At 34.2% G+C, this 12,593-nt stretch overlaps 1 long non-coding RNA gene across 1 annotated transcript; it reads left to right on the top strand.

Moving 5' to 3' along the window:
- The first annotated feature begins 3,163 nt into the window (after positions 1–3,163).
- On the top strand, positions 3,164–11,712 carry LOC127844748 (uncharacterized). Its single transcript, XR_008032883.1, has 3 exons — positions 3,164–3,454; positions 7,874–10,532; positions 10,742–11,712. It is a non-coding gene; the product is annotated as an uncharacterized LOC127844748 (long non-coding RNA).
- Positions 11,713–12,593: the final 881 nt, after the last annotated feature.

The following is a 12,593-nucleotide window of genomic DNA, read 5'->3' as shown; positions in this document are numbered from 1 at the left end:
TACAGAAAATAATAGTATGTGGAAGTGTATATATGATACAATCCTACAGAAATACGGAGGAGAATTACTATTTGAATCAAATTTACAAACTAAAGATATTAAACGTATATGTAAAGACAACGAATTTTTAAAAAACATAATTCAAGGATGGAATACATGTAAAAATTGTAAATTGTAAATTGGAATAATAGTAAAATAAAAATTGAAAATAAAACTTTGTACTGGAAACATTGGCACGACAAAGGAATCGTATTTGTCGATCAGTTAATTGACTTTCGCGTGAAGAAATTTTATAGCTTTACTGATTTCAAATATATCTTTAATGCATCAGACAATGACTTTCTTAAATACAATAGTCTTATAAATAACATACCTAAAGACATATTGGAACTTGTAGACGAGCGTTTTCTAACAGGATCAAGGAAAAAATCATTACTAGATATAATCAAAACTTCGTATCAACTAAATAAATTTTTATACAATCTTCAGCTTTCTGAAATAAAAAATACAAATTCGAATGCGGAAAATAGATGGCAAAATATTTTTCAAAATAGAGAGTTAAATTGGGCAAAGACATACACGCTAGTGTTCAAAACTTGTACGGACACAAATTTAAGATGCTTCCAATATAAATATATTATGCGTTTAACTGCTACAAATACATACCTCTTTCGGTGCAAACTAACGAACTCTAACTTATGTGATCTGTGCAATGAATACGATGAAGATATTGAACACTTGTTTTGGAAATGCCGGGTAGCACAACATTTATGGAACAGATTAGCGGACTACATGTATGATAAAGGCATTTTATTATATTTTAACTACGAATTAATTTGTTTTGGACAACTGGAATATAATAAAAACATGCAAACAATTAATTTCATCATTTATTTAATGAAATATTATATATTTAAATTGAAAATAATGCACCAACCATATGATTTCAACGATTTCCTTACATTCCTAAAATTAAGCTTTGATGTAGAACAAGAAATAGCCCTAAACATCGATAATCTCGAACAATTTAATACAATTTATCAGAGATTACTTGACGGTCAGTTTTGAGCTTCCAGCTTCTTCTTTTTTTATATGTCTTTCTTACTTTTTACTTTCTTTTGTTAACTCTTCATATTGCAAAAAGACATAAATAATAACCTATGGTTAAACCACAATTATCACTATTTTTCCATGCGGAGTGGGTATATTTTGAAGAAAAAATATTTAAAAAAAACACATTCTATTGTACGTGCATATGCACTCATAACTGTATTGTTATCTTCTTGAAGGAAAAAATGTTTGCAATGTATGTACATGTATAATGTTTGTTTTTTAGTTATATTAAATAAATAAAAAAAATGGCAACACTCGTTCGCACCCATCACAGCTAATTGGTAGTTTTTTTACATTTGGCTCGCCCTTTAAAACATCAAAGACTCTGAAACAGATGTGGCAACAGAACCAATGACCACAAACACAACAGTTCATTCTCTTCGAGATTTTACTTTATAACATGACCTCGCAATGCACACACATTTGGTTGTTCACAGTCGATTCCAACTTGAAAATATTCAAAGCGATCACAGCCAAATTTTCACAAACACACTTTCCCAATCACCACAACTAATTTACTTCACTTTTAACAAAATAATTATAAGGATTTTGATAGATTTTTAATATAAATTTCAAGCACTTTTTATGTTCTTTTTTATGTTTACCACCATCGGAACTATTAACCACTTTTGGTTAAATTCATCGTTATTGTCTGCTTTTATTTCTGAACAAACAATTAGCAAAGATGAAATTCATGTGTTGATTAATAAAGAAAAAAGCTGCAATATGAATACGACTAATAATCTTCAATTGATTGAAGATTCGATTTTAAACCTGTTGTTACAAACATAATGCAATCGCTGCGTCGTTCTTATCAAGTTACCCTCTACTAGTAATTAGACACTATCCTGCGTTCCTAAATATAAACGTCTTGTTATATCACGGCCGTTAGTCACGGGCGTCACCTCTTTTTTGAGATGCATTAATAAATGGGCCAATTCAACTTCCGAGGTGGCGCTCAGGCCCGGATGTTTTGAATTTTCATGGATAATTTTACTGGGTGATTATGTCTTATATGTTTTTCAGCATAATTTGCATTATTTTTTAAATCGGGCAATGTAGTGCGATTCAGCGTGTATATGGTATGTTGGTGGTGTATTGTTGCGGAATAGGGTCCAATTTAATGTGATATAACATAAATAAAATTTAACATGTGGAACAGCCTCTGACTAAAACAAACAAGGTAGGCGTGATTGTCCAATTTTATAGAATAGGCGAAATAGTTTAGAAATGACACGATATTGGGGGACCCAATTGCTGACGCCATTGCAATGTTCTCAAAATGTGAGAAATGTGGTTGTGATTTGAGGACAATTGCACTAGCAATGGAAAAATAAGTGTTAAAACACTTGTAATGTTCCATTCAAATACACATTAGTGTATGCAAATGAGAAGTTCTATATCATCGAGAAACACTGATTTGAACATCTGATCTGAACAATTGTCTGACAAATGAAAATATAACAATATTTTACAAGTCTTTCCTTAGAATCGAGCATCTGTTTGCGTTACTATAATTTCTTATTAATATTCAGTCAAATATTTCCTACTTTCTATGAAAAGCTGATGTATAATTGTGTTAGTCTATTAGTATAGCATTGAATAACGTGCCATCCGTCGCAACGAAATAGCTGTTGATGCAGATTATTTTCAAACATATTAGTTGATTTGTTTATCATCATCATCACCATCATCATCATCAACAACAACAACAGCAGTATCATCATAACCATATTCATCATCACAAAAAAAATAGAATGCAATAAATTGTACTTTCAATATCAATATAAAATATTAATCAATATTCCAAATAAATTAATGATCTTCTAATGAATCAACGTGTTAATATACATGTAGTAGCTGTCACCATTGGCCTTGAAATTTGATAAATGGCTTTGGTTTTATAATATGAAAAAAAACTACTTGTTTGACCCAGATAGATTACAAACATCATGTTACCAGCACTAAGCACGAAACAAAAACACACAAAACGTTCGTAGCAACTGCTGAATGTCTAACCTTATCACATTTAGAACCTTGGGAAAACCAAGCTTTGCATGGCTTGCCGACATTTATTACGATTTATTACGATTCAATACTAACATATCTGCTAACATATAGTTACAATACAAAAACATCAGTAGGAATATTGTCACATTCCTGTTTCAATCAAATAAAGGTAAATTGAACGGCTGATAGGGCTATTATGTGCAGCCTGGGCTCTTTTGGCAGCCATTTAAAATTACTCCTGTTTTAGAGAAACTGATTTAAATGGACTTAATTTGGATAAGGAATCAAACATGCAGGTTGTTACGAACAATGAGATAATGGATAGCATTGGGTAACTTATTTATTATATTTTCTGCAGTTTTTTTTGGAAATTGTTATTTTATTAAATTTACTTATTTCAAGATTCTTTAGTTTCAGGGGAACATTGCATAAATATAATAAAGTTCAAATTATACACATAATTTACAGTAAAGTTGATATTTTATGAGTAATAAATTTAAAATCAATACATGACTGGAAAGCATGTAACTAAAATAAATAAGACATTTATCAATAGGGCATGAATGCCCCCACATTCCACTTTGGCTATAAACTCCAATAGTCCTTTGTGGCATGTTATTTTAAAAGTGAAACATGAATGACAAAGTAACAGTCCGGACAAGCTGTTTCAGGCCAAATTTCACCCTTGACTTCTACCTGTGACCTTGATCTCTGAGGTATGAAGATAAGTAGAAGTCACAGATTGAATGTGACTTTTACCATATACAGAAAAACTGCCCATCCCTGGCAGACATGTTTTCAATTTACCTCAACCATTTTAAATCTCAGACGAGACATTATCAGAACGAATTGTCGGCGCAAGTGTCCGATTATACGTGACCATCCCTGGTCAAGATTGCTTGATAAGAAACATAAATACCACAAAACGTTTTACCAATTAGTTTTCTTTATTTATGCAACCGGAGGCTATTTCTGCTCGTACGTTACATATAACAATCATACTTTCAGCATATTACCTCCATTTGAACTCAATTCTGTTTAGCAAAATCTGTTGTTGTTGTTGTTTTATTTCAAAACTTGGTGACCTTGAACCAACTGGCCCAAATTACAATCTAAAAGCAAGAAGTAAGCTTAATAAAAACAAAATATCAGTGAAGTAAATTCATACAAACATAATTAAACATAATTCCAGCGCAAATTGCAGCGTAAATTACTATTGCCGGGAGATTACTCTAAACATCAAAATCAAAATCTCCGGTATCAATCGTGATATATCGACTATCTCTGGAATCCTCCGTAAAAAATGACTCATTGCAATACAATGAATATTCAATATGTCGAAATACCGTCTTCCAATAGCCTCATTTACTAAAAAGCGGTGAGCGGGTAAAAACATAGCCGTCTACAACATGCCTAATGCGGCGACACTAATTACCATTAGCAATTTAATGTTGATGTTTTTACTTTCATGACGCATATCGACTGTTTTGTTGAGAATCTCGAACATGTTTTAAGAAAATGATAAGGAAACATTAGGCATTTTTCGTCGAAAAAAATAAGACGATGCCTCACCCTCTAATTTCATTTTTCAGACTTCGGAATGAGGACGCAAATAAAGGGTTGAAGGCGATTTCTTTGTGTAATAATGACACTTAATTGTTTCGTGTCATCGATCTTAAGTAATATTTGTTCCGGATAAGTTTTGTTCTCGTTCACTAACTACCTCTAATTGTGTATTCAAGTTACATGTCTGCTATTTACACTATAACTACCTACCCCCTAACTCACATATACCGATGTACTAATCTAGTAGTTTTAAAGACCTATTCGCTCATAAATAAATAACACCGGAACCACGATGCTCGACATGACTTTGTCAAACAAATGACTTGAAACGTTGATTGTTTTGTATTACTTTGTTACTACTTTAGCCCCGTCACACCGGACTGGCGTCCTTACGGCGACCTAAGATTGTGTTTCTGGAAATTTCTGATTGTCGTAGTAAGGACGCCAATGACTTTTTCGGTAAAAATGCTGTTTTTCGCCTTCCCGTCACACCAGCGTCCTGGTTTATGGCGTTCTGCCCATATCTTTCCCATCACACGCAACATTCGTATTTGTATATGAGCTTCAGTCTGGGAAAACGTGGCTTAATGCTTGTGCGTAGAGTGTCGTCCTAGATTAGCATGTGCAGTCCGCACTGGCTAATTAGGGACGACCTTTTCCTCCTAGACTATATTTTCGATTAGAAAAAAAAACTAAATGAAATTCGATAGGTACTTTAAACGATACTTAATACACGCATTAATTACATTTGTAATGAACAATAATATCATATATATAATTAAAGTAATAAACATAAATTCCAATAATTACTTAAAAATTGAAAAGGCAACTTGTCATTCTTATGACCCAGTGTATTAAAACTATTACCGAAAGTTGTTACAGCAGGCATTACAAGTATAGTCAATAATGAGCCTATACATTAGTGTCAAGCTGAATTAGTTATATGGCCAATAAAGGGATACTAATACACATGTTAATATCAACTATAACTGGTTTACCTTTGGTTCAGATCTATTTTGTTAGTTTAATGTTGTATTGGCAGGTTAAACGCCTGTGGAATTTATGTGCGAAAATATTTTTTTAGGATGCGGTTTCAAAATCATGCCACTTGACCGCATTTAAAATAACTTACGGTTTTCCAGAAAAGATTTTCGAAACCGAAAAAAAAACAACCTCGTTATATGATTGTATCTATTCTTTTTAAATTAAACGCTAGGAAAATCTATCGAAACGTCCCATTCCTTACAAGCGTTTAAATGAGCCTTATTCTGGACAAACTGGGCCGAATTCAAGTTCTTAAAGTGTCATCAGAGACTATGCTCTGAAGTGCGCATAGGCTAATCCGGCATAATACTTTCCGCCTTTATGGTATTTTTCCTTTAAAGTAAGTATTTTCTAAGCAAAATCCTGTAATGATTCGGCCCCTATAAGCCTGTGCGGAATGCGCCGGCTAGTCTGGGTTGACACTCTAGGACTGCACAAGCTAGTCCGGCGCAACAATTTCCGTTTTTATGGCACTGTTCCTTTAAAGGAAGCGAACATCCAGTTTTGGCGTAAAGTTTCGTCCCTGATTAACCTGTGTTGCCTGAGCCGGCTAATCTTGAATAATACTCTAGGCATATGCGCTTTTGGAAAACGGGGTTTAATGAATGTGCGTAAGGTGACGTCCCATATTAGTCTGTGCAGTCCGCATATGCAGATGTCCATCCGTACATTCGGTCGTTCCTTCGTTTGTCCGTGCGCCCTTTCGTCCCTTATTTAGTCCGTCCGTTCGTCCGTCCGTCAATTCGTTCGTCCGTCCGTCAATTCGTTCGTCTTGAACACTATTTAAACTTGCTTTTGGTTGTTCGTTCTGCAGTCGGACGTTTCCGCTGACCGGGTTTCTTGACTGTATTGTGCCGTGGAGTTCATAATGCCTTCGTTCATCCGTGCGTCCGTTCGTGTGTCTCTTCTTTCGTCCGTCCGTTCGTTCGTCCCTTCTTCTGTTCGTCCGTCTGTTCGTTCGTTTGTTCGTTCGTTCGTCCGTCTACAGTTTCCGCTAGCGGCTGAAAGTTTGTTCATTTAATACAGGTTATTGTTCCAAACTTTTGTTTTCGGCTACTTTTTTGGCTACAGTTTCCGCTAGCGGCTGAAAATTTGTCAAATTAATGGAAATAGTTCACCGTGTTCTGTTTCTGGCTACCTTTTGGTCAAACGTTTAAAATGGCGCGATGGAGAAATTTGTCAGGGTATATATGTAACAACACCGTGCATAAAATTAACATTTTTACGAACACTACCGATAACTACCGAAAATTAATAGAAAACTCTGGTTCCCCGTCTCTTTTACTCTTTTATGAATTCAGTATTATTAATGCGTTCGTCTTAATGCAGTCGGCATTCGGCATACCTTATGTGAGCTGCTGCCTTGTGCTTAGTCATTTCGCTTAGTAAAACTTACAATAAATATGCATTTTCACGCATAGCTTAGTATTAAAATGATGATAGTGCAGCAACAAGAAGATAGGCACATGGACTTTTTAACAGAAATGATTTATTTGTCATTTACTCGCAAGAATACATGATTTGCATACATCGAGTAAACATTAAAACGAAGTATGCAAGTAATGTAACACTAACTGATACAAAAAAGCATAAACACGCAAGGAAGACGCAGTTATTTTAAAACAAATAAAACAAAGCAAAATGCAATTGTCATTTAGCAACATGCATGTAATCGCGGGTATTACCAATTGTAATATATCAACATGATGTTGTCATGAAGTAAACTACAATTGTCATTACGCAAAATGAAATTGTAATTTAGCAGCATGCATGCACTGGCGGATATTCATTTCCATATAAATGACGTAAGTCAAATCTTCAACGCCAGTAACGTTGGAATAGATATCGACGACAAACTGATTAACAACCTCTTCTATGCCGATGACCTTGTTCTTATTGATGAAAGCGAAAAAAGTTCTTTTAAAACTACCAGGTATCTTAAGTACATGGTGTAAGGGAATTAACATTACGATAAATACTAAGAAAACTTAAATCATGCACTTCCGCTGCCCTAACGCAGAACGCTCAAACGCTGTCTTCGCTTGCTGTGAGTCAAATATTGAATACACAGACCATTACAGGTATCATGGACTCGTACTGACATAACATTTATACTTTAATATTGCCGCTTAATTTGTAGCTAACTCAGCAACACGTGCTCTGGGGTTACTCATCTCCAAAGATAAAGCGTTCAGAGGGATGCGTTTGATGTCTTCAACAAGCTCTACGATACCTTGTATGGCCGATCATCAGCTACGGCGCCGTCATATGGAGAGCTTAGGAATTTTCCTGCATCAACGCTGTACAGCACCACGCAGGAAGATACTTCCTTGGCGTTTACAGGTACACACTGAATGCGGCTGTCAATGGCGACATGGGATGGGAACCTCCGATCGTCCGTCAGTGGAAGTGCATAATGGGACACTACTTCCACTGTGTGCACATGGACAGCACGCGACTGAACAAAGTGTTTTCTTTAAGTCGTATCGTAACCGCAAACGTCACAAAAATATTTACATAGACATATAATACCAACCTCTACATGCAAACGGATAACCAATTAAGAAGTGACTATTATGCTTAAAAATATAAAAACAACCGAAAACATGCGTTAACCAGGCAAGAGGCGGAAGAAATACGCTAAGAATGATAAAACATTTAAAACTAGTTTTGAGACTGAACCCTATCTGAAATGTTATAGTATGTCAAGGGTAAGAAGAAGTGCACTATCTAAATTTAGATGCGGGGTTGCACCCCTTAGAATAGAAACAGGCAGATACGAGGGAGTACCCGAACATGAACGGACCTGCTTTCACTGCCTCATATAGAAAATGAAGAACATGTGTTAATGCACTGCAACTTGTATGACAGAATTCGCCAAGATATATTTGTTAACGTTATGAATATTGAACCTGATTTTTTATCGTTAAAAACTTCAGAACAATTTTGGCAGTTAATGTCTAATGAGTCCTTTGTTAAATACTATGCCAAAGCCTGCAATGACATTTTAATACATCGTAAACACTGTTTATATGTGTGGTACTTTTACACGTGTATCTATCTGTACCTTTTAACATGTTTAAATGATATTTATATCACGATAAATCTGTTCATAGTCTCTTGTAACTCAAATTGAGAGGTTTTGTACATTATATTGTTTGTATTTTAACTAAACTACCTTGTATTATATTCTATTAAATGACACATGTTATAATCATATATATAATTGTATGTGCAGAACTGAGACTTTAATAAACTGTCTGTCTGTCTACAGTTGCGCACTACGGTACCTTTAAAAAAGTAATTAAAAGTATTTGAGATCGCAATACTTGTTAGCATCCGTATTGAATTAATATGATAATGCATTATTGTATTTCATTTATGTTTTCTCAAAAATATGTTTTTATTGATTTGCATGTCTATGTGTTTTATGTGAAAAGAAAATTGCTTCCTGTCACCTATGCTCTACAACCACCCTACTTTACAGCGTTACATCGAATAGCTAGCGGTCTTGGAGTCTTTCTGTTAATCGATCAATTTTATTTCTTGTCATTCTTGTGCACAATAATACAAAGTCAACCATTCATAATTAATTGTAATTAACACCTACACAAATCTAGCCTGATCACACAGTTTCTCAAGTACGTGTAAAATTGACACACACAGTTGGTAACGCGCTTATTATCTTCTACCCTCCGCAATTAATTAGCGCCGTTTTTAATAATGGAGGGCTCTATTTAAAAAGGGATTACTGAGAACTTAAAGAGTGAAAGCCGAACAATTAGAAGCATGCGATAATATCACCTGTTAATCTTGATTTATCAACCTCATTACTAGTTTACAAAGAACTCATACCTTTATTTGAAAGGTCTCTGAAATTTAGATGCTATTGACAATAAACAAACATATTAAAATCATTGCTAGAATACGCCTTTCATCGCATTCTAGTATGTTGTTAATTGAAACTGGCAGACATCATAACATTAGAAGAAACAAAATAATTTATGCTTTATGTAATCTTAACGATTTAGAAGACGAATATCACTTTTACTTAAATGTTCGTTTTATTTAAAAGAAAGATCCAAATACATAACTACACACTTCTCATTAATACCAAGTACCAGTATATACATAATTTTGTTGTAAACTTTTAAATAGGAATAATACAGATACTCTTAGGAAGTGAGCAATTTACTGCATAATATGCGTTAAGAAAAGATATACTTATGTTCTTCTGTAACTAAACGTTTATTATTGTCATTTATGTACCGTTTCTTATGAAATGAATGTACTTTGTTTTAGACTGTTACCGATTTCTGTAAACTTGTATAATGTATTTTGAAATGAATGTACTTTGTTGTGCCTGTTTCAACTGGTTTTCGTAAACATGCTGTTTATACTCAATTCATTGTTGATATGAACACACAACAAATACTTATTAGTATTTAAATTACTCTAGGATAGGTGCCCCCAGGAGAAGTGCCCCCTCAAGGATTTTTCACTGGGCGGAGAACTGCCCCCTCACTGTTTTTTTTATTGGGCGGAGAACTGCCCTCCTGCTGAAAAATAGGGAGCGCAGAAGTGGCCTCCTGTCAGAATTGATGACCCGGAGATGTTCCCCCTAAATAAAGAAATTTCGCGGCAAGTAAAGTCGATATATAGAGCGAGTATTACAATGACAAAAACGCCATGCGTAAAAACGTAACTTTCTTGCTAATATGGTTGGAAAGTGAGCGAAATTTCATGGAGAGACACGAAAGGAAGCTTTTGGAGAACCTCGATTGTCTGTTGCCGGCACAGTAAGTTGTCATAGTATGTGTAAAAAGACTTGGTCACAATTCACAATATTTATACATACAAAATTACATCCGGCAATAGTCTTCATTGTAATGTAAAAAGTGTTAAGAAATGTCATTGGTTAAACTGCCCAGTATCGTTAATTCTTGCAACTCTGAACATAGAATGAATATCCTAATAATATGAGCCTACATTGCATTACCATTTTCAGAAGCTGTTATGGGTTCCTTGAAGTGCTGCAGGAGTTGAAATTGAGTGCAGAGAATGGTTTCAAACAGCCTCTGATCGTGACGGTGGCAGAAAAGCAAGGACGGACAAGAAACGTGATGAAGCGTCGCAATTTATTATAACTCGTTTGTTTAAACTGTGAATTAAGTCTTCTACTGGAATCATTTATTATGTTAATAAAAGGTCTCTTTGAACTTGTAATTAATTATTTTACACAATGTTTATGCATAATGATGGAAGCAGTGTTTTTTATGCTCCCCCAAATTTTTTTGGGGGAGCATATAGTCGCCGCTTCGTCTGTCCGTGCGTGTGTCCGTTCGTTCGTGCACAATTTTTGTCCGGGCTATTTCTCAGCAATTAATGACCGGAATTCAATTAAACTTTATGGGAAGCTTCACTACCAAGAGGAGATGTGCATATTATCAGCCGGTTCTGGTCGGATTATTTTTCACAGAGTTATGGCCCTTTGAAATTTTCCATTTACTGTACATATAGTGCAATTCTTGTCCGGGCTATTTCTCCCCAACTACTGACTGGAATTCAATGAAGCTTTATGAGAAGCTTAACTACCTTTAGGAGATGCGCATGTAATTTGTGGGTTCTGGTTAGATGATTATTTAGAGAGTTATGGCCCTTTGAAATTTTTAAGTTGCTAAACCATCCATCGTATGATTTTGTTCAAAGTTATGCCCCTCAAGACGTTTCCTTTTATCTGAATATATAGTGCAATATTGTGACAAAAAACCTTTGGGGAGCATCACCCGTCTCCGACGGTTTCTTGTTTTAATATTAGTTGTAGCCTTTATTACCTAAATAGCTTAAATTAAGTATGTGTTACTTTTCAATATATTTGTGTTATAATCATTTTAATTTGTCTTTTTTTTTAAAGAAAACTCAGTCGATTTGTCATTAAACAGTTTGTTTAAAAATGTTAACTTTTTAGATGCTGTATCAGTAAAAGTATATAGACCATTTACATAATTTGTTTTACATTTATTAGTTTTGGTATTTATAAATATGTTTTACACCATGAGAATAAAAATGTTGGAATGAGTAATACATAAGTATATTGTTTTACATTTTCACTTTAGTTAGTAGTATTACTAGTATTAACAAATACTTTAATTGTTCCAGTTTGGTTGAATAGAATGTTCAAATAAAACTTTGTTTAAAGGAAATTTTTCTTTCATTTATTTAAGGAACTGGTTACTTGTTACTATTTTGTGTGTATCATATGACTACTATGTTTTATTTTGCGTACTAGTCTTACTTGTTACTATTTTGTGTGCATCGTTTGACTACTATGTTGTATTTTGATGACTAGTCTTACCTGTTACTATTGTTTGTGTATTGTATGACTACTATGTTGTATTTTGCTGACCAGTCTTACTTGTTACTATTTTTTGTGTACCGTATGACTACTATGTTGTATTTTGCTGCCTAGTCTTACTTGTTACAATTTTGTGTCACTGTGTATCATATGACTACTATGTTGAATTTGCTGACTAGTCTTACTTGTTACTAGTTTTTGTGTATCATATGACTATATACTATGTTGTATTTTGCTGACTAGTCTTAATTGTACTATTTTATGTGTATCGCACGCCATCCAGTTTAAAGAAATGGCTATTGTATTAATTGCCAGGGTATATAGACCAGTTTTGATAATATGGGTGATATGAGCCATTTATACATGTATGTTTGGTAAATTTCCATGTATACATTATGCATGTTGGATATGTTCGTTTCTTCATAATTCTCTATTTTATTTACATTTGCTGAATATTCTATTACCAAAATACAATACTCAAGTCATTGTATCATTTAAAATTTTG

Source organism: Dreissena polymorpha, chromosome 9, assembly GCF_020536995.1.
Source record: "Dreissena polymorpha isolate Duluth1 chromosome 9, UMN_Dpol_1.0, whole genome shotgun sequence".
NCBI lineage: Eukaryota > Metazoa > Mollusca > Bivalvia > Myida > Dreissenidae > Dreissena > Dreissena polymorpha.
Note: the sequence above shows the minus strand (reverse complement) of the source record. Positions and strands in the feature narration are given on the sequence as shown.